Source organism: Tamandua tetradactyla, chromosome 1 (assembly GCF_023851605.1).
Source record: "Tamandua tetradactyla isolate mTamTet1 chromosome 1, mTamTet1.pri, whole genome shotgun sequence".
NCBI lineage: Eukaryota > Metazoa > Chordata > Mammalia > Pilosa > Myrmecophagidae > Tamandua > Tamandua tetradactyla.
This window is the reverse complement of record NC_135327.1, coordinates 118,529,850-118,553,668: the sequence shown is the minus strand read 5'-3', so window position 1 is coordinate 118,553,668 and position 23,819 is coordinate 118,529,850. Positions and strand designations below refer to the sequence as shown.

General features: G+C 37.7%; 2 long non-coding RNA genes across 2 annotated transcripts; one reads left to right on the top strand and one right to left on the bottom strand.

Moving 5' to 3' along the window:
- Positions 1 to 6,529: 6,529 nt before the first annotated feature.
- On the bottom strand, positions 6,530 to 19,920 carry LOC143686169 (uncharacterized). The gene is made up of 3 exons (XR_013176952.1): positions 19,826 to 19,920; positions 18,038 to 18,126; positions 6,530 to 7,013 (listed from the first exon to the last, which is right to left on the bottom strand). It is a non-coding gene; the product is annotated as an uncharacterized LOC143686169 (long non-coding RNA).
- LOC143686177 (uncharacterized) lies at positions 18,805 to 22,084 on the top strand. The gene is made up of 3 exons (XR_013176953.1): positions 18,805 to 18,970; positions 21,223 to 21,278; positions 21,791 to 22,084. It is a non-coding gene; the product is annotated as an uncharacterized LOC143686177 (long non-coding RNA).
- The last annotated feature ends 1,735 nt before the right edge of the window (positions 22,085 to 23,819 follow it).

The following is a 23,819-nucleotide window of genomic DNA, read 5'->3' as shown; positions in this document are numbered from 1 at the left end:
TAGCATTTGCCTCATATTCTTGGGCACCCAGATTAGGTGCATATATTTTTGTTTTATAATGTCCTTTTTTGTCTCATAACATTTTTGCATTTAAAGTCTATTTGTCATATTAGTATAGCTACCCCAGCTATTTTTGTGATAATGTTTGCATGGAATACTTTTCTCCAGCCTTCCAATTTGAACCTGTTTGTATCCTTGGATCTGAGGTGAGTCTCTTATAGGCAAAATATAGATGGCTCATATATATATATTTTTTATCCATTCTGCCAGTGTCTTTGGGAGGAGTTTAATCCATTAACGTTCAATATTATTACTGTAAAAGAAGTATTTACTTCAACCATTTTATCCTTCAGTTTTTGTATGTCATATCTTATTTTTTCTCTCTTTTCACCCCCTTTAGTAGTCCTTACTGATAATCTTCATTTCTATATTCACTTCTCTTTCCTTTCCTTTCCTTCTAGCCTGCAGGACTCCCTTTAGTATTTATTGTAGTGCAGATCTTTTGGTGATTAATTCTCTCAGCTATTGCTTATCTATGAATATCTTAAACTCTCCCTTATTTTTGAAGGACATTTTTGCTGGCTAGAGTATTCTTGATTGGCAATCTTTCTCAGTCAGGATCTTGAATATATCATACCACTGCCTTCTTGCCTCCGTGGTGTCTGATGAGATGGTGTAAGATGAGAAATCAGAACTTAGTTTTATCAGGCATCTCTTGTATGTTATAAGTCAATTCTTTATTGGGGCTTTCAGAATTCTCTTCTCTTTGGCATTTGACATTCTGATTAGCATGTGAGTTGGAGTAGATCTTTTCAGATTTATTCAGTTTTGGGTATGTTGCATTTCTTAGAATTGTATATCAATGCTTTTCATGAGTTGGGAAATTTTCTGCCATCATTTCCTCAAATATTCCTTCTGCCTCCTTTCCCTTCTCATCTTCTGGGATGCCCGTGATGGTTATTTATGTTCATGCGCTTCATGTTTTTGATCATTTCCCAGAGACTCTGCTCAATTTTACCCATTCTTTCCTCTATCTGTTCTTTTGTCTATTCAAATTCAGATGCCTGTCTTCTAGCTCACTGATCCTTTCTTCTGTTTGTTCAAATCTGCTGCTATGTGCTTCTACTGTATTTTAAATTTCATTTAGTGTGCCTTTAATTCCCATAAGATCTGTTATTTTTCTTTGCCTGCTTTCAAATTCTTATTTATGCTTACCTAGTGTCTTCTTAACATCCTTTATCTATTTAGGCATCTTGTTGAATTTGTTTATATTTGTTTGAACATATATGATTAGTTCCAGATTCTGTATCACCTTCAACTTTTTGATATGCTCCTTTGACTGGACCATATCTGCTTGTTTCTTAATATAGTTCATTATTTTTTGCTGATGTCTGGGCATCAGAATATGTTGGTGACTTTGCTTTGAAGCCCAGATTCTCTTGTCAAAACTTTTGTTCTTTACTGGATTTGTGTTACTGCTCTTCTTTGACACTTGGTCACTGGTATTACCCAACTTGGGCTTAGTAAGAACCCACAAAGTAGATACAAACCAGCTCCATAGGGCCCCAGGGAGGTGGTCAAGTAAAGATACCTAAAAGCCTCTTAATTCTGCTCCCAAAGGGGTGCACTTTCCTTGTCTGCCAGCAGATGATGCCCTTTGGCAACCTATTCCCCCATAGCCCTCAGAAGGCTGAAATGCTCCCTGTCATCTTCAGGCCATGGCTAGACCTGATGGGGACATGTTTAAAATGTCGGTGGTCCCAGCTGTTCAAATTGGCCAGCAAGAAACTGGCACTGTGCTAGATCATGTCTTGCCCTATTTTGGGGAGAATGGACCTTTACTGCCCTTTCAGTCTAGAGCTCCCCACTGGTCAGAGACTGGTGAACCAGATGTTTTTTGCCCCATGAGTGGGGGAATGGCACCAGGAGCCTGGGCTGCAGAGGATTACAGCTTCTCTGTCTCTTCCTCCTTTATTTTTTTGGGTATTCTATAGCACTTTCCTTATCCCCTTCTCCAGAGTCCCAGATCTGTTATTATGGACAGTTTCTGCCTGACCCCTAGTTATTTTACTGGGAGAGAAATATGAGCCTAGCTTCTCTCTAATCAGCCAACTTGGATCCACCCCAATAGCTTCAGTCTCATACCTTTTTACTGCAACAAAACCTCCATGGCAGAGAGATGCACACATGTCAGATTTCTCCATCTAAGAAAATGTGAGAGGGATTTTTGTACTTACCTAAGATTTAATATATTTTATGTCATATATACTATAACTATAAAGAATAAGGGAAACTTCTGGGTATTAGAATGCTATTATCAATTCCTATGTGAAATGAAGACTTAAACCCAAATTTATCTCTTTGTTGTTATAAATATATCTTCCGTAATCTGTATTTCTTTTAAATATATCTATGGAAAATTATTAAAACATAAAAATGTATTGCTTTTTTTGAGAGATCATGAAATACGCAGTTAAATACATAGATGAAATAGTATAGAATGAGGAATTAAGGAAAGCATATATCTGCTTACTTACCATACATAACACATTAACCCATCATACCTAACACATATTGGCACACTGACAAAATTACAATTCAATATTAAACCTGCTCTCCTCTACCTCAAAAACAGATTTGAATATGAGCTATCTATTTTTTCTTGGAGACGGTTAATAGCTATTAGATAATTTAGACAATTGACTATACAGGACTCAGTATATCATGAAGTAAATCATGAAGCAGTCGGTTTGTTGGGGGTGCTTAACATCTCCTTCCTTGCATATCAAACATTTGATGCCTAATGTGTACAGACATGAATAAAGCATGATTCCTGCCCTCAAGATGCTCCCAATTTATTATGACATGCCAGCGTAGACTTGAAGCCCTGTATCTGGCACAGCCCTCATAGCTGACACTGATTAATAGGAGAACAAACTAATTTCATATGCCAGGACATGTGTGTATTTAACTGTAGTCTGAATGTCTGATTACTGTTTGTTTGCATCCTCGTTATTCTTACTGGCACTCACTGCTTATGGACGGCCCCATCTCTGGCAACTCTAGTTCACAGCCCCCACTTCAGACAAGTCCCATTGAGTAGTCTGGTACCAATTTTTATATCTCAAAAAACCATTCCCTAGATTTTAAAACTGACAATTTTTCAATTATAACTCTTATTTCATTCTTTATATATGGAAAGCAATTTCTCAGCATACTATCAACTTTTTTCTTACAGACATGGCATATGTATTCTATTGTTCTCTTTGATAGTTTATCTTACAACTTCACAATAATTCCCATATCATATGTGTATATTGATTAAAAATTTTTTTGTTTGTGGATTCATTCCCATGAATTACTTAAAACTTCTAAGGGTAAATCCTTTGCTTTATTTAGTTCCTACTCACAAATTAGGGGTTAGACAATATAATATTAAAACAAATATAATACATTCATGAATCAAAAACATCCCTAGACCCCAAAGGACATGGTCAACACTTCCTAGGTGTGGGTGTAAAAGTCAGCCACCACCTCAGCTCTCTCCAGCCCACACACCAGCATTTACAAGGGCAGATCACATGGGTAGTCTCAGCCTGGACAGAATGCCATCGCTTACTGTGGAATGACCAACTGGGCTGTTGTTTGTTCTGGTCTTTTACCAAAGCTGATGCAACTACATGTGGTCAGCTATAGTACAAGAGAACAAATTGGAATGTGGTATTTTGTGTTTATCTTATACATGTTATAGATTCTCTCAGAAGCAGTTGCAGAATTGGGAGTTCAGTGAGCAGGCTGTTCATTAGAGAGCATTTGGAAAGCAACACCTGTGGAAGGGTCAGGTGGGAAGCAGGTATGGGCACAGGGAAATTTAAGCTGAGAAACATCTGAGGACAGCCTCTACTGATGCCATGGCTTGCTCTGGAGTGGAGACGGCCCTTCAGAGTTGGCCCCCCTTGGAATGAAATGGCTGTGCCTTTTTACTCTCCTTGCCTACCCCTACCCCTGGCTCCCCCCACCCCTGCCTCCATTGGTCTTTGGATGTAGCTACCCCAGGAAAGACTTGACTTTGGTGTGTCCATCTGCAACCATTAGAACACAAGCCTTTTTTGAAGGGGGTTCTGGGCAGCCCATCTTTATATTCATCATACACTCTCTCAGTTCTTTAGTACTTTGAAATGACAGATGTTCTTTTATATACTTTTTTATGAAATAAACAAGTAGAAATAGCCAGGAAACTTGAGCAAGCTATCAGAAGTCTCTTTCTGAAACTAGTTTCCTTTGTGTGTAGGATTTTTCCCCCCACAGGGCATCTGTAGACATCACCAAGGGCCAACAGTGAGAACCTTTAGGAGGTGCTACCTTGGTCCAGGTGAGAGATGATGGTAGCTTGGAGCAGGCACTGGGTGAGAGGTTGGAAAGAAGATGCTAGCTTTGAAATTTACTTTGAAAGTAGAACCAAGAGAGCTTGATATGGATTGGATATGGGAATTGAGGGAAAGAAAAGACTTAAAGGAGAATCCTAGGATTTTGGCCTAAGTGACTCGATGGTGCAGTTAAGGAGGAAGGGGCAAGTGTAGGGGAGAAACAGACATGCAGGAAAAAGTCACTAGCTCTTCTTCTGGGCATGCTAGATTTGAGAGGTTTATTAGACAACCAGCTGATTTTCTCAAGTTGGATAGCTAATCTAGATGAGGGGAGAGCTTGGGGCTGACTTGGGGATTGTGAGTGGTTAGCTGACATTCAGAGCCCTGGCACTGGATGAGTTTACCTAAAGATCTAATACCCAGCTAAAGTTGGCAGCAGAAAAAAGATATGCAAATTTATCAAAACTGTTCTAATTTTGCATACCAAAAGTTAAAACAAAGTTGTATGTAATACACACACACACACACACACACACACACACACACACATATTTATAAACATCAATTTGTTCTTTTATTTGTAAATTATGTGCAAGGAATAACATGATTAATATACTAGATGTGATATAAAACAGGCAAAATAGATTTAATGAGTTAAAGATTTTTACAAAATAAGTATTTTAAAGCAATATTTTATTCATTAATGGTAGAAAAACTTTTTTCTCATTTAAATATTAATAAGAATGAAATGATTGCACTTCATTATAGTTGAAAATCTCGATTCAACACATCTTTATATTACACTTTGAATGTCCAATTTGTTCTAAATTTAGTTTATTTTGATGTTTGTTTTCAGGGACATCCAACCTAAAAAAGTTTCCTCACAAAGCTCTGAAAGGAACGAATGCACTATTGAATACCATGCTGCAGTGGTAATTATCATCCCCTTTCATTTGTTCAATTTCAAGGCCATGATATTCATTTGTTAGTTCTAAACTCTAATTGTGCTTCATGCTTTCATGTAATGTGACTAATAAATTTCATTTTTTATATCAGTTCTTACAAGTGAAGCAGAAGGAATTGTAAGTTATATAAATAACAAATGAGCTTCAAAGATTGCATATTTTAAACATTGCTGAAAAAATATAGAAGTTTTTCTCTTGTTTTGTGTTCAGGATGCTTGTCTTGATACTAAGGCATGACTTCATATGAAAGCTTATATCCCAAAGGTAAAATATGTATTGGAGAAAGTCCATTGTTAACAAAAACAGATGTAATTCCAGGTGTTGAATATGGTTCTTGTTCATTTTGAACTTTGGGGGACTGGTTTCCTGTAACATCTGCTTATCGCTGTGACCATCACAGTTATGTAGGTTTAGTATTATGAGCAGAAGCTCTGTGTAGAAATCATTTTCTTCAAGGAAAACCTTGCCCTCTTATTGTATGTTCTTCAAAATATACTTTGCAGAAATAATTTCAAGTCACTTGCCTATTTATGAGAATTAATTAAAACTAAATAATATAATTAATACATCCTCTAAGCCGAGCCCATTCTCCTCATTAGAATGTATTTTTCTATGAAGGGAGGAATGTGGAGGTGTCCCAGTGACCTAGAATGGGGCTTGGCACATGGAAGATGCTCGGTGTTTGTTACTGTGAAGTTGAATGAAGACCTGAGGGTGCCGGCCACCTGGGACTCTGGGGGTCTTCAGCATAGTTCCTGACGTATTGTCATAGGACATGTGGACAGAGTGAGAACACAGGGGTCAGCCAGTATATTAGCATGTGTCAAGGATAATTTTTTTTTAATATTAAAAGGAAATACATCCCCCCCCCTGGCGGGCCGCGGTGGCTCAGCGGGCAAAGTGCTTGCCTGCTATGCCGGAGGACCTCGGTTCGATTCCCGGCCCCAGCCATGTAACAAAAACGGAGAAACAGAATACAATAAAAACAAGAAAATGTTTAAAAATGTTTCCCTTTCTTCCTTCCTTCCTTCCTTCTATCCTTCCTTCCTTCTCTCTGTCTTTCCTTTAAAAAAAAAAAAAAAAAAAAAAAAAAAAAAAAAGGAAATACAAATTCTAATAATTTCTTTCCATATTCCAGTGGGTCATCTTTTGTGCTGTTCTTAGAGACTAGTGATTTTTGACGTCAGGGAAAAATTATAATTTGTTGAATTAATCTATTTTTCTCAATTCCATTCTAAGTATTTGTTTCAGGGAAATGTTGACTTAGCTTAGGCCTCTATTATGAGATGCAAATTGCATGAAATCCAGTCACATTTTTATTTATTAATGATCCTTAAGACATTAATGAAGGCAGATTGTCCATTAAGTATGTATGAATAATTATCTTTGACAACAGAGCTGAACACAGACCATGAATCAATTAGTAAATGAATTGGTTGTCTTTGCTGGTATTCAAAAAAGAAAAATCGAATCTCCGTTTAAAGCTGAAACCACTCTCAGACCTGCTGGCAGATGGCACGTCAAAGTACTCTGTCAGTAGGACACTGGTTAGTGACCTGAGGATAGTGCTGGAATTTCCTCGTGTTCTCTCAGGTGCTGTTGCTCCTACTTGAGTGTGCAGACAATAGAGGACCTTCCTGGACATAATACAGCCACAGCCTCAATTTGGTTCAGATGCCACCTGCAATAGGAAAAGGCAGTGTGAAAACAAGGTTCTGCCAGATCTATATGCATTTCAACACCAGCTCTCTAGAGAGAGCCCTTCCTCAAGGGTATAGTTTCAAAAGCTCCAATTCCTTGATACTACTGTGATAAATATAAATTTTATGTATTTTTTTTTGTCTTGGCAAAATCATAATACTCAAATGGAATGTTCAAGAAACTCAGTTCTGAGAAAATAGGTTGCCTATTTATGTCAACTTATCACTTCTAGGTTTATTTCTTTTATTCAGAATATACAAAGGTTTTATACTTCTGTGGTTGCAGCAGAGAACAGAAAAGCTTTAGGCTTGGTTTCCCCATGTAGAAGACACCTCACAAACTCGCTGTGTGAAATTTGGGCAAGTTGGAGCACTACTGTGTTCTAGTTTCCTCATTATCTAAGTCAAAATAATCATGCTAGATTATTGGAGAACTAATTGATCTAATGGAAAAAGGATCCCTCCAAAGCAAACTGCAGCAACACTTCCTTATTTCCTGGCAATGATGTAAAAGACAGATCCTTTTGAAGGAGAGGCAACAAACATGATTTACTTAGATGTAGAATTTAATATTTAACTTTTAATATTTGCTTTATAATTTTCAAGAGTATTTCAGGCATACTAGATCATTTGATCCTCACAAAAGTTGGTAAGTTAAGGAGAGCTGACGCTATTACCCACATTTTATAAATGAAGAAACTAAGCTCAGAGAAATTAAAAGATGAACCCACATTGTGCCAACTTGAAAGTGTTATGTACCCCAGAAAAGCCATGTTTAACCCTGATCCAATCTTGTGAGAGCAGCCATTTCTTTTCATACCTATCCAGTACTGTAGGTTGGAAGCTTGATTAAATTATTTCCACGGAGATGTGACACAGCCAATTGTGGATGTGACCTCTGATTAGATGGAGATGTGACTCCACCCATTCTAGGTGGGCCTTGATTAGTTTGCTGGAATCCTTTAAAAAGAGGAAATATATTGGAGACAGCCAGAAGCCTCAGAGCCACCAGAACCAACAGCCAACAGAAACTTCACAGCAGAGCTGTTACAGATGCAGACATGTGGAGAACAGAAAACTAGATGTTTGGAGTTGCTTAGAGCCCTGCAGATATCTCACCATGAGATATTAGGCAAACCAGAACCTGGAGAGAGCCAAGGGAAGCCAAGAGATGAAACTGGTCCTGGAGAAGCAAAGTGAGGGCCCCCCACAGGAACAGAGTCTGAAAGCAATGGAGCTCAGGAGCAAGGGACCAGCAGATGCCAGCCACATGACTACCCAGATGACAAAGGTGTTCCTGACCTTTTGACCTTTCTTGAATGACGGTAACCTGTTGTTGGTGCTTTAATTTGGATACTTTTACTTCCTTAGACTGTAAATGTGTGACTTATTAAATTCCCCTTTTGAAAAGCCATTCCAGTTCTGGTATATTGCCTTCCAGCAGCTTGCAAACTAGAACACACATACACCCAGCTAGTTAAGGTAGACTGAGACTCTGATAAATATTTATCCAACTGTTAATTAATATCCAACTACCAATTGGATATTTCCTTACAAAAATATTATTTTAGGCCAAATTACTGAACCTAAACTTCAACCATCTCAATTCACAAAAATGAAAACCACATTTTTTCCCTCTGTCTGTCACAAGAATGTCATGAAACTAAAGGGGCTGTGTATGAAACTCTGAAAATGCTTCTGGGATATAAAGTGGGAAATACTTTTAATTGGGATATGATATCTCATAGCCTTATGGTTTCATAAAGGATTTATTGAGTTGGGGGTGATGGCAATGTACGGTGACCATGTGCACAACAGGGCCAGCTCGGTGACTGTCTAGGGTTAGCTGTGGTCAGTAGATGTTTATCTGCATCAGTTTATGACCCTTGATTTTGGGATAATTCCATTTTGTATAACTGTTTCATGGATAATGTGTCAGGCATACAAGTCTTTTTATTATCACATCAGCCTTTTCTCATGCAATTTTGAACCTTAAAAATTAAATCAACATTCAAGCCAACTATTAGCCTGAGGAATTAATAGCAAACTCTTTATTCTGAGATGGCTGCACTGTGTTAAGGCCTTTGTTGAATGTGCTACCTCATTAATCTATCATCAGCCCCATTTTAGAAATGAGAAAACTGAAGCACAGAGATGGAAAGTAACTTGCCCTAGTTTACAAGACTTGTGTGTTGTAAAGCTGGGGTTCAACTTCAGGGCTATTTGCTGGCAGAGTCTAGGCTCACTCTCACTAGATTATACTAACACACTGCCAGTACAGGAACGGTGCCAGGAAGTGGGAATACAAGGGGAAGTAAGCGATGAGTCCACCCTCTAGGTGCAGTCAAATTCATTTTTAATGCAATTTTAATGAGATATATTCACATACCATACAATCCATCCAAAGTATATAATCAACAGCTCAGAGTAAATCACATAATTGTGCATTCATCACCACAATCAATTTTAAAATATTTTTTATTACTTCAAGGAAATAAAAAGGAAAGCAAAAACAAAAAAACCCAAATATCCCACACGTTTTTCCCTGTCATTGATCCCCAGTCTTGGTGTGGTACATTTGTTACTGCTTATTAAAGAATATTAATATATTCCTGTTGACTATAGTTCATAATTTTTTGCAATGACATTTTCCCCCATATACCACTTAATATTAAGTCCTTGTATTAGTTTAGTACAGTTGTCCTAGATCATGGAAGAAATCTTTTATATTTGTACTGTTAATCCCACTCATCATCCACCACAAAATTTAGTGAGTTATACAGTCTCATGCTTTCACCTCTAGCTTTCCTTTTGGTGAAATATATGACTCTAAACTTCCCCTATCAATCACATTCATACACCATTAATTATACTCACAATCATGTGCTACCATCACCTCTATCCATTTCCACTCATTTAAATTCAACCTAATTAAAAATTCTGCACATCTTAACCAACTGGTCCCCATTCCTAGCCTCATTCTATCTTTTGGTAACCTATATTCTAGATTCTGAGTCTATGAGTTTATATAGTATAATTAGTTCATATTAGTGAGATAATACAATATTTATCCTTTTCTGTCTGATTTATTTCATTCAACACAATAACCTCAAGATTCATCCATGTTGTCTCATGTTTCAGGATTTCATTCATTTTTGCTGCTGAATATTCCAACTTATGTATATATCGCATCTTATGTATATATCACATTTTGGGTGAATTGTTTCCACCCCTTGGCCATTGTGAATACTGCCGCTATGAACATCATCTTGCAAATGTCTGTTTGCATCCCTGTTTTCAGTTCTTTTGGGAATATTCTGAGTAGCAGGATTGCCAGAGAGTAAGGCAACTCTACACTTAGCATACTGAGAAAATGCCAAACCATCTTCTACAGCAGCTGTACCATTTTATATTCCTACCAGCAGAGAATAAGTGCTCCTCTTTCTCCATATATTCTCCAACACTTGTTTTCTGTTTAACAGTGGTCATTCTAGTGGGTGAGATGAAGTGATATCTCATCCAGGTTTTGATTTGCATTTCCCTAATAGCTAGTGAAGATAGCATCTTTACACGTGCTTTTTAACCATTAGTATTTCCTCTTTGGGAAAATGTCGATTCATCTTTTTTGCCCATTTTTTAATTGGATTCTTTGTCTTTTTGTTGTTTAGTTGTAGAATTTCTCTATTCTGAACATCAAACCCTTTATCAGGTATGTGGTTTCCAAATATTTTTTCCCACTGAGTCAAATACCTTTGCACCCTCTTGACAAAGTTCTTTGAAGCATAGAAGTATTCAGTTTTGAGGAAGTCCCATTTATCAATTTTCTTTCATTGCTTTTGTCTTGGGTATGAGGTCTAGAAAACTACCACCTATCACTAGATCATGAAGATGTTTCCCTACAAATAACTCCATCTCCAATCCTGGCTTTTCTTGAAATGGGCTGACTATTTCCATGTTTGGTTAAATCCTCATGTGGCACACTGATCTCTGGGGTCTCTCTTTGTGGAAGCCTAGAATTTTCCAGACCATCAACTTCTAGTTTCTTTGTACCCAAGAGTTCAGTTCTCAGTTTATCTCTTTCCTGTCACATTTCACTATAAGCTGCAAGGAGGAACCAGGTTGCATGTTCCACATTTAATCTGGAAATCTCTTCTACTAAATATCTAAGTTCATGGCTTTTAAAATCTGCCTCCCATCCAAAACCAGTAGTCATTTTTGCCAGATTCTTTGCCACTTTAAAATAAGGATTGCCTTTTTTTCCAGTTTGCATAACACATACACTATTTCTGCCTAAGGCTTTATCTGAGGTATCTTTACCGTCCACATTTCTACCGACAGTCTCTTCAAAGCATTCTAGGCCTTCTCTATCAAGCTCCTCACAACCCTTGCATAATCTTCCCTTTACCCATTTAAAAAAGCCATTCGAACATATTGGTATTTGCAAACCACAGCACCCCACTTCTCTGATACCAAAATTTGTTTTAGTCTGTTAAGCTGCTGGAATGCTATCTACCAAAAATAGAATGGTTTTTAAAATGAGAATTTATTAAGTTGCATGTTTACAGTTTTAAGGCCATGAAAATGTCCAAATTGAGGCAAGGCTATAAAAATATCCAAACTAAGGCATCCAGGGAATGTTACTTGGCTCAAGAAGGGTGATGATGTTCTGGGTTTCTCTTTCAGCTGGAAAGGCACCTGGCAATGTCTGCTAGCTTTCTCTTCAGGCTTCTTCAACAGCTTCCCTGGCATTTTCTTTCTTCATGTCCAAAGATCAGTGGCTGTGTGGGCTCTAAAATTTTTTTCCAAAATGGTTCCTTTCAAAGGGCTCCTTGGATGGATGGAGACCCATCTCCATGGAAACCATCTAATCAAAAGTTACCACCCGCAACTGGGTGGGTCATATCTCAATGGAAACAATGAAAAAGATCCCACCCAGCAATACTGAATGAGGATTAAAGGGTATGGCTTTTCTGGGGGTACAGGATAGTTTCAAACAGGCAGAGACATGCATGAAAAGAATAATTGGGTGGGATCATGGGGAAAAATACCCACACATTAACTGTGGACAGTAGTTTATAGTACTACTTTAAATAATCTTTAATCAATTATAACAAATGTAACTACTATTAAAATAATAGAATTACAAAAAAAGTGCTATCATCAATTGTAACAAATTTTCCTCATGACTACAAGTGAGGATTTCCTCTGATGGATCTGGGAAAAGTCAACTGAAAGGCTTCTGGAAAGAATTCATCATTCTAGATGCCATTAGGAACATTTTTGGTTCATTGGAGGAGGTCAAAATGCCAGTAATTACAGGAGTTTAGAAGAAGTTGATTCCAACCCTCATGGATGACTTTGAGAGATTCAGAATTTCAGTGGAGAAAGTAACTACAGACATGGTGGAAAGGGCAAGTGAATTAAATTAGAAGGTGAGCCTGAAGATGTGACTGAATGCCAACAATCTTATGATAAAACTTGTATGGATGAGGAGCTGCTTCTTATGGATGAGCAAAGAAGGTGCTTTCTTGAGATGGAATCAATTTCTGGAGCTCAGGAGGGGGCAATAGGAAGGGAGTTGGTGGCAAGATGGGATGCAGCCAGGGCCACCACCAGCAGAGGCAGCAGCACCAGCAGCTGCAAGTGGCACTGCAGCCTTGCCCATGGTCAGGATCTACTTCAGGCAGCCTGGACACCCGGAGATGGGAGCACCTGGCCAGAACCTGATCCTACCCCTTAACCATGCCCAAGCTCAGTCTCTGTTGTTGCAGTCTTTTTATTTATAATTTGTTTGTTGAGGTCTTCTATTTCTTCTCCAGTCAGTGTAAGTTGTTTCTCTGTTTCTAGGTGTGTCAGTATGAAACTATTCCATATCCTAGAAAAGCCACATCTCATTCCTAATCCAATCTTGTAGGGCCAGACCTATAACTCAAGATGGGAAGTTTTGATTGGATTATTTCCGTGGGGATATGATTCAGTGGTTGGGTATGGCCTGATTAGATGGAGATGAGACTCCACCCATTCAAGGTGTGTCTTGATTGGTTTACTAGAGTCCTATAAAACGGGAGATATTTTGGAGAAGCCTCAGATATTTGGAGAACAGAGCTGACAGAGCCAAAAGAAACCCAGACATTTGGAAATGCAGAGCCAGTAGATGTCACCATGTACCTTCCCATGAGATGCTAAGCAATCCAGAACCTGGAGAGAGCCAAGGGAAGCCAAGAGATGAAACCTACTCCTGGAGAAGCTGAATGAGGAACCCCTAAAGGAAACAGAAGCTGAAAGCAATGGAGCCCAGGAGCAAGGGACCAGCAGATGTCAGTACCTTTCCATGAAATGGACATTGGCCTTTTTGAGTGCCGATAACCTCTTGTTGGTTACCTTAATTTGGACATTTTCACAGCCTTAGATCTGTAACTTAATAAATCCCCTTTTTAAAAAGTCATTCCATTTCTGGTATATTGCATTCTGTCAGCATTTAGCAAACCAGAACACTAGGAAATTTTCATCTAACTTGTGTAGTTTGTTGGTGTACAGTTGTTCATAGTATTCTCTTATGATCTTCATTTCTTCAGGGTTTGTGGTAATGACTCCCTCTCATTTCTGATTTTATTTGCATCTTTTCTCTTTTTTCCTTTGTGTAGCTGAGAGTTTATAAATTTTATTGATCTTCTCAAAGAACAAAGTTTTGGTTTTATTGATGCTCTCTATTTTTTTGTTCTTCATTTCATTTATTTCTGCTCTAATCTTTCTTTCTTTACTTCTGCTTAGTTTGCTGTTCTTACTCTAGTTTCTCCAATCATTCAGTTAGGTCTTTGATCTTAGCTATTTGTTCCTTTTTAAGGTAGGCGTTTAGGGATTATAAATTTCACTCTCAGCACTGCTTCACTGCATCCCAAGGGTTCTGATATGTTGTGTTGTCATTCCCATTCATCTAGCAATATTAGTGATTTCTCTTGTAAGTTCTTCTTTGACCCACTGATTAAGACTATGTTGTTTAACCTCCATATATTTGTCAATTTTATAGTCCTCTAGCTGTTAGTGATTTCCAGCTTCATTCTATTATGCTCAGAGAGAGTGCTTTGTATAATTTAAATCTTTTAAAATTTATTAAGGCCTGTTTTGTGCCCCAGCATGTGGTCTATCCTATAGAATAATCATTAAGTATTTAAGAAGAATATATATCCTGCTGTTCAGGGGTGTATTGTTCTTTATGTGTCTGTTAGAACTAGTTTATTTATTAGATTAGTTAGGTTCTCTGTTTCCTTGTGGAAGATCTGTTTAGATGCTCTGTCTATGAACAGAGTGGTATGTTGATGTCTCCTACTATTATTGCTGAGTTGTCTCTTACTTCCTTCAGTTTTCCCAGTGTTTGCCTCATGTAATTCAGGGCATCTTACTTAGGTGCCTAAATATTTGTGATTTTATTTCTTCTTGATGAATTCCCCTTTCATTAATATATAGTGCCCTCCTTTGCCTCATGACACTTTTGCATTTGACATCTATTTTGATTGATATTAGTATAACTATTCCAATTTTTTCCAAGTTATATGCTTGAGTGGAATATTTTTTCCATTCCATTTTTCTCTTTCCATATGTTAAATATATTGTACCACTGCCTTCTTGCCTCCATGGTGTCTGTTGCAAAAACAGTACTTAGCCTTATGTGGCTTCCCTTGTATGTAGTGGATCATTTTTCTCTTGCTGCTTTCAAGATTCTCTTCTTCTCTTTGGCATTTGACATTCTTAATAGTATGTGTCTTTGAATGGGTCTACTTGGATTTATTCTATTTGGAGTTAGTTGGGCTGCTTAAATTTACATATTTGTCTTTTATAAGGGTTCAGAAATTTTCAGCCTTTATTTCCTCAGATATTCTTCCTGACCTTTTCCCTTCTCTTCTCCTTCTGGGACACCTATGATAAGTATATTGTGTGCTTCCTGTTGCCCATCATTTCCCTGAGACCTTGCTCAAAGTTTTCCAGTTTTTCTCCATTTATTCTTTTTTTTGTTTGAATTTGGTTGCTCTGTCTTCTAGCTCACTTATCCTTTCTTTTGCCTCTTTGAATCTGCTATTGTGTGCCTCTAGTATATGTTTAATTTCATCTATAGTATCTTTCATTTCTATGAGGTTTATTGTTTTCTCTATATTTTTTCAAATTATTTATGCTCTCCTAGTGTCATGGTCAGGTTCATGTGTCAACTTGGCCAAGTGGTGGTACCTGTTTGTCTGGTTGGGCAAGTGCTGGCCTGCCTTTTGCAATGAGGACATTTCATAGAATTAGATTATAATCATGTCAGCTGCATCCACAGCTGATTCCATTGTAATCAGCCAAGGGGAGTGTCTTCTGCAATGAGTGATGCTCAATCTAATCACTGGAAGCTTTTTAAGGAGGATTCAGAAGAGACAGGCTCTCTTCCTGCTTTGACTCATGAGCCTTTCCTGTGGAGTTCATCCAGACCCTCTATCAGAATCATCAGCTTCACAGACTGCCCTGTGGATTTTGGATTCTGCATTCCTGTGGTCACATGAGACACTTTTATAAATGTTATATTTGCAAGTGTTCCCTGCTGATTCTGTTTCTCTAGAGAACCCTAACTAATGCACCTACTGTCTCCTTAATATCCTTTATCTCTTTAGTTATCTCATTAGAATTATTTAGGAGATTTGGTTGAACATCTTTGATTCATTGGTCTAAATTCTGTATCTCCTTCAACTTTTCATTTTGATCATTTGTCTTGGCTATATCTTCTTGTTTCTTAGTATGCCTTATAATTTTTGCTGGTATCTGTGCATCTGATTATCTTGATAAGATTGTTTTGAAGGTTGGTTTTCCTCTCTGATCTAAAGATTTTGTCGTTGATTGGGCTCATGTTAAAGGTTGTCTTTGGCACTTGGTTTGTCAATATTTCCCAGTCAAAACAGGGCCAGCGTCCTATGCAGGGAGTATAGACCAGTTCCAAAGGGCCCTGTGGAGAGGGTCATGAAAACAGATTCTAATTCAGTTTTGCATGTGATGATTCATTCCTCTGGTGTGCGTTGAACAGCTACCATGGGCCAGACACTTTTCTATTTACTGGAAAAGCAACTATAAACTTTATAAGATGGTCTCTTAAGAAGTCTAAAGGTTGCTGGGAAAGGTAGGCAAAGAAAAGAGTGATATGTGCTTCTTGTGTGAACAAAATCCTACAGAAGCAACAAGGAGAGAGTGGAAGGAGGGACTGGAAAATTCTGACTGGGGAATATTCTGAGGTTGTGGAATGAAGATGGGATGTTTAATTCAAAAAGGCTCATCTCTACATTTTATTGTTTGTCCCTAACACTCATTGCTTTGTCCTCTTCTGTTTTTTTCCTGTTTATGCTCTCCTAAATAGCCAGAGACCATAGGAACAGAAATTCCCCCCACCCCACAACTGAATTAGTATGCAAATAGACAGCAAGAGCAGTACTGTGACCAACCACAGTAGACTAGGCTCCCTAATCTGGGCAAGAAAGCCCACTCCTCCTTGACTTTTTTTCATCAAGAAGGGACTGTCTCCACAGTGCAACCAAACTGGGCTAAACTTTCATGCAACAAAGCTCCCATAGCCCCAAGGGAAGGAGAAAATGCAACCTTTCATACCACCTGGTTCAAAGTTTCCATTTCTTCTAGGGTTTCTTTTCACAACTCTATCTCCTTCCTTTTCAGAGTTACTTTTCCTTTGGCATACATCCTTGATAGTGTGTATAACATATGGGTCTTTAGATTCATACTCATTTTTAAGATAATCATATTTCACAAACCAGTGGGAGCTTTAACATTACCCAGTCAGCTTATGCTTACATACTAAAGTATATTTTCAGCAAAGTAAAGGAAAATTCTTCTCTCAGTTGTGTAAGTCTCAAGTTTGGCATTTGATGGAGTGAGATTATTATGTGTTTGCTTCAGTGAAAAGTAAACATTGTGTTCATTTCTTGGCAGTAGGAAAAAAATGATGTTGAATGTTACAATGGAATGTATAATTTTTCTTCCCAATGGATACATTCTGCAAATGAGATATTTTAAATGTTTTTATAGGATTGATAAATGATAGCCTAAGTTTAGGATGTTCTACATTATGTTTAGAAAAAAAAATTAGTCTAACGCTGTGGTATCAATATTGTTATTTTTTCCCCTCAGGAACTAGATAAAATTTCATGTTTATGTATTCCTCATGATTCATTCTTAAGGTTTGCATATACCAAGAACAATTATATTATGAAGAAAGGTTAAAAATCATTCATGAACTTACCTAAGAAATGTACCTAAACAAAGACTGGTGAAGATGATTTATTTATTTAAAATTAAATAAATTTGACAATATAGTAAGCTACCCTACAGACTTGGATTTGGTTGTTCTCCTAATGTTAATGCGATTCCTGGCTATGCTGAAAGAGCCCGTAGTATGTACTCGAAGTCCAACTTTGACAGATTAACTTTGACATCTCTGGGCTATGTGGCTTTCCCACACGCAGTGAAACACTTTATTAAAATGCCAGCATCATTTTTAGTGAACTTTCAGAGATAGTGTATCTTTAGGGCATATATAATTAAACATTGCTACAATGGAAAAATTTAAATATTGTTCAAGAACTAAATACTTACAAAGGAAGGGAAAAATCTAAATATCCATTGTACAGATGCATAAACAGGCTATGTCACGGTTTACCCAAAGTTATACCCTTGTACTGTAGAAAATGATACTCTGGGCTCTATCTCCTGTTGGATTGGAAATTGGAAAGATTGTTTTCTTTCTGTAGATGGAGAACTTTCTATTTATTAAAAAACTGTCCCTATGAGATGTGGGAAGGAAAAGAAATGCATTTTAATAGTGTATTTTTCTATTTACCTCAAAATTTCTAACCATAAAAAAGAAAGGCTTAAAGCACCCACCTTTAAAGGATGGACCCTCAGGAGGAAGGACAGAAGGACGCATGCTGGAAATAGCAAATGAGGGAGAGGTGGCCTTTCGTCTCCTTATACATACCTGACCCAGGTGCTTTTGGAACCTTACAAATCTTGACCTTGTGGTGGACTGGATTCAGGTCTTGGAAAAGGAGGATGTTTGGGAGCATCCTGATAAAAAAGCAACAAGGACACAGGGAGATGAGAAAAGCGTGTCTAGATTTACTTTGCTAAATTTATTGGATTAGTTTTTCCACAGGGAAACAAAACTTATAACATTTGCTAAATTTAAGTGAGGAGTCATTCCTGGTGTTGTGCCCCATTTTACAGATGAGAAAACGGAAGCACAGAGATATGAAGAAATGCAGTAGCTCACGTGGCTCAAATGTGGTGAATCTAGTATTTAAATTCAGGTCTGTTTGTTACCCGAGAGTACCTCTGGCCTATAAAGTAACAAATATCTCATAGAAGGGAATTGTTGAGTTGGGGGTGAAGGTAATGTATGGAAACTATGTCATAGTGGGGCCAGCTAAATTAGCACTCAAGTGCTCTTTTTACCTAGACCAAGGTTTCTCTCAAAGTTTCAATATTAGGTAGCTGAAAAATGCAATTATCGCTAGTAATAGCAGTTTTTAGCTAAACATATGATAAAATTACTACCTGAAGACTTTGGTATTTGTCTTGAAATCATTGAAGCCAAACTGCTGTGTGAAAAATGACCTTGATTGATTGGGACTGGTGGCATCCATTGCTTTTCAGGATGGGAGAAACCAGGAAATCAAGGCCACTTCCCTTTTCAGTCTCCACCTTTCCCATCCCTCAGCTGAGAGTGGGGTGGGAGGTGGGGTTCTGTAGTAGGTCCATGCTAACCAATATCCTTTTCACATAATGAGTTGGCAGGCAGACCTTCTGGAATGGTCAAGAGCTGGAATTTAGGCTCACCATTTGCTGATGGATTCCTACACACCTGTTATAACTGGCACTCTACTTGCCAACTTTGGATACCTTACTATGAGTATGTATTCATTTTTTATCAACCCATTTTTTTAAGAGTTTGCAAAATTTCTTTTAATGTAATTTTATTGAGATATATTCACATACCACATAATCATTCAAAGTATATAATCAGTGGCTCACAGTATCATCATATAGTTGTGCATTCATCATCATAATCAATTTTCCAACATTTTCATTATTTCAAAAAAATATATACAAGAATAAAAAATAAATGACAACACCGAAAACATCCCATGCCTCTTATCCCCATCCCCCATTATTCATTTGTTTTTTTTGTACTTATTTTTTTACTCATCTGTCCATACACTGAGTAAAGGGAGCATCAGCCACAAGATTCTATACTTTTTTACTCTCCACCCAGATTACTCTGAGATATATCAGGGCATCAAACTAACCTATACAAACCATCAAGATCTCACTCCCTATTCAAGTTTTTATGTAACTGTGGTGTTCAAATAAACTGACCATACAAGTTAAATTAGATAGTGTGTAACTGAAAATATAAAGTTTGTACCAAATAAACATCTCTTCCTTTGTCTCACACAGAAGTTGAAGTTTTAACATATAGTCAAAATCATCCTTTACCTTTTAGTTTGATTTACCTTACTCATAACCAGATCTGCTTCATTCATATCACTGATTGAAATCTGGTCTCTTTTTCAATGTTTTTAACAGTTACTTTATGGATATTGCTGATTTTCATAGCTACGGCACTCTAGTTTTGAGTCTCAGGTGTCACACAGATACCCAAAGTTCCAGAAACTGACAAGGCTATACATAAAGAGCTCAGCATCTCAGAATTTAGAAATAACCATTACAATTAGGACTATTTGTGACTGCTCTAAGAGCTTACTGTAAGGCCTGGTCCGGTAGCCTTTGGCTGGAAGGCCCCCACCAGAACTAAGCCCGTGCACATCCGGGCCTACAGCTGTTCAAACTCGGCCAATCAGGACCTGCCCTGACAAACAAAGGACCCCACTGCACGCGGCCTGTAGCTATGCCCACTGCACACGGCCCGTAGCTATGCCCACTGCACACGGCCCGTAGCTATGCCCACTGTACACAGCCCGTAGCTATGCCCACTGCACACGGCCCATAGCTATGCCCACTGCACACGGCCCGTAGCTATGCCCACTATACACAGCCCGTAGCTATGCCCCCGGCCCCTAAAGTGCGTGAAACTCCTAGCCTACCACAGGAGGCCCCTGTGGCATCATCAGCACCTCCACTAGCTAGCCTATATCTAACCCCGCCCCTCCTAGGGAGGCGCCACTTCCCCGGCCCACACCTGAGCACCTGGACCCGGGAACCTCACTTTTTTTAAACTCGGACTCAGTTCCTCTGATTTTTCAGTCGGTTGCCGTTTAAAAACATAACACAGTCTAGGAACCTTTATAACAAGCCTTCTCCTGATAACCTGTGCTCTTGGATTCAATTCTCAGAGTCTGAACATTATTCAACTCAATTGTTATATGTCTTCAAATTATATTTTTTCACAGTTCAAAGGAAAACAGTGAATCCTAATTTTACCTGAGGACCAAAACATTTTCTGTTCCCTGATCTTGTTTTTCTTTTTCTTTGAATAATTGTAGAAACAGGCAAATTTTCTACTTTCTTTTCCTTTATGTAGATGATTTAAATGTCAGAGGAAGTATAGGGTTGAGGCTTTCTTCCCCCAAGCTGTTCTGTGATAAAGGCACCAAATGTACAGAAATAAAACCTGTCTGGGCTTTAAGAGTCTTAGTTTAACAGATTTCTGTGAGGGATCATAACAGGAGTTTCCTTCTGAGATAATCATGAGTTTTATTGAATGACGGAACTGGTGGTAAACAGACATTCATTACATATTCATGAAATCTAACTTATCCTAAAAGCAAATATTAGTGGGAAAAACTTGGAACGCAGGCTTTAAAAATTATAGCTGGATTACCTACAATCATTCCTTCATATCAGAAATTTTATTCTGAACTCTGAATTTATTATTCCTTCAATTCTGTCTACCATTTCTTAGAAAATGAAAATTTCAAGGTGGTTGAAAGCTTTCTGCTATAATTGATCCAACGTCCAGATTCTATGATGTGACAGAAGGAGAGAAAAATTGCTATGAACATAATTGTTTCTGGAGGCAGAGGCTGGAATTTCTTTCAGAAATGTATCTTAAGTTCATTAGTTGGAGAAAGTAGACAATGAAATATAAAATATGAACATGAAAATTTAGGTATAACTAACTGGAAATTTTAACATTTCTAGATTGATGGGGAGACAGGACAATAAGTGAAGAAATTGACAGTTTTATCAAGGACCAGGTAAGTAGGTGGAAGTGTCAAAGTGTGGTCCCCCACATGCAGATAGAAGGCCCAGCTGCTCCTGTAACTCCCCACAGGCCACCCTGGTTGAATGGCATGGGTTGCACAGGGGAGTGCCACTGTCACTGGCTGGGTAATTCCCTACCAGGAGCAAAGAGCAGGAAGGAACAGAAAGAGAGGAACTGTCATTTGGAGTCTTGGTATTAGGGAGATGTTGCATTTTAATTGTTCACATTCCAGATCTAGGCTCCATATTAGGAGTTAACAGGATTCCTTTAGGAAACACATAATCAGGGTTCAGTTTCCTAACGTTCCTAATTCAAGTGTTGGTTTTGCTAAATTGTCTGTGACCATGACAATAGAGGGGAGAAAAGGAGAGCAGTCAAAAAGCACAGGGCCTCATAAACTTCAGTCCATAAATACGCAGTTAACCCCAATCAGGGAACTGTTTTGTGAATCAGTTTTGAATATTTTCAATTCAGCTTCTGTTTATATTTCAACTTTTATTTTAGATTTGCATAGAGGGTGAGCTGGCAGAAATGATGGAGCGAGGGAAGGAGGTGTCACCAACAGATGTGGTTCTCCACTTCTCTCCATATGTAAGTATATGATCCAACTATATGTGTTGCTGGCATTTTATCATTTGATCTTACAACATCCTAAGAAGTAAAACAGACTCAGACAGGTCTGGGTCATGCTGCATTTTAGTAGTGGAACATGCCTAGGGAGCTCGAACATAGAGACGCCTATTTTCCTGAGGTCTACTGTCCAGGTAGATGACAGCAGGGGCTTTGGGCCTTTCTGTTTGGATGTAAGTATTATTCTCTTTGTGTGTATGCAAGTCATCATTTAGAACTTGCCTGTGTTATCAGTTTACAGGGAATCCTTCCAGGCCTTTTCTAGAACAAAAGGTATTCAGGGTTGCCTCTGTTTTTGCAACTATCTCATATCCTAGAAAACTTCATCTTATCACCAGCACCTGCTTTAGTGATGGAGAAGATGATAGTATCTAAAACCATTTTACTCAATTATGTTTAGTTTTCTGTGAACCAGTTCTTTTGCATTCTTTTTTGCCTCTCAAGTGCTAAAGTAAGGGTACATAACGCTTAGAATAAGCTGTGACCCTTAAAACACATCCTTTTCCTGCTGACTCTGGTGACAGATTTTTTATGGCCAGAGGAAAAAGAAGGAAAGACATGAAAGACAAACATGTATTCCTTTCAGAAACCTCAGACCCTTTCAACTTTGTAAACGTATTCAGTTCATGTAAATTTAATCTGATATTAAAATTGTTGATCTTGAAAAATAATTTTGCGGTTAATATTTTACAAATAGAGGAGAAAGAGAAATGAAAAAAAAAATCAAAATTACAAATCACACCATATCCCAAGACAGTATTGCAGAATTGTACTGAAGGTGGAAGGCAGAAGCAAATTGATGAATTTCTAGATGGAATAGGGCTAAAAATTCTTGGATTTAATTGGAAAAGTAAAACAATTCTATCCCCAAATGGCTAGGTATCAAGTCGTCTTATATGTCCATGTAGTGTTGAATTTTAACATATTAAACTAAAAAGTTAGGGGGTTTTAAAATGTTAAAGTGCTTTTATACAAATTAATCTTAATGTAAATCAACTTTTTGAAATTTTCTATTTTTTTATCTAAAGTTATATGTCCTTTCAACATAGCCCTGAATAATTGTAAAGATTTCAATTTTAAATTATATGTCTATTCAAACATATCTAATGAAATTTAAATAGCAAAAGGCTTCCATGCAGTTGACTAAGATTATTCAGTCCTAAATACTGATTTTTGATAATGAGCCTTGCAAAATATAGTTTAATTTTCCATACCTTGAGAAAGTTCCAAACGATACAAAGAAATTCTGTTTTGTATAAAATTCTGAATAATCTTTAGAGAAGTCAGGGAAAGGGTGGAAAATTAATAGGTTTTTCAATACAAACATCTAGTTCATTTTGTTAAAATGTGAAATTAACAAATTATGTAGAAGTTAGACTTCTACATGATTAATATTCTTATGTGAAACGTTTTAAGTATTTGGACATGAACATAGTATTTGTTGACGGCAATGATTTAAAGAAAAATCCTCAACCCAGAACTTTTAAGTTGTCCAGTGTACACCAGGTGAATTAACAACAAGTGAGCTTTTCTGGGCTGTGCTATGTTTGAAATGTATACTTACCTGAGGATATACAGTTAACATGATTCTATTTAATGAGTCAAGTTGTGGAATATGGCATTAAAAACTTTCCTGTCCTTTACTGTGCTCTTTAATTTGTGTTGGGACTTGTGCCCAAAAGAATGTCCAAGTCTTACTTGCCAATGGATTTCTGTTATTTATGAATAACAGGAGGAACACCTTCCAAGGTGACATTTCCTAAGCCTCAGTGGAGGACAGTAGCATCTTTTTTTGAGTGCCATTAGGATGTAGCCACTGGTTTCCTTCATTTCCTCTAGTGAAAGAGTCAGGTCCATGCTGGGCTATGACTGCTACCAAAAGAAGATTTCTGCCCCTGCAAAA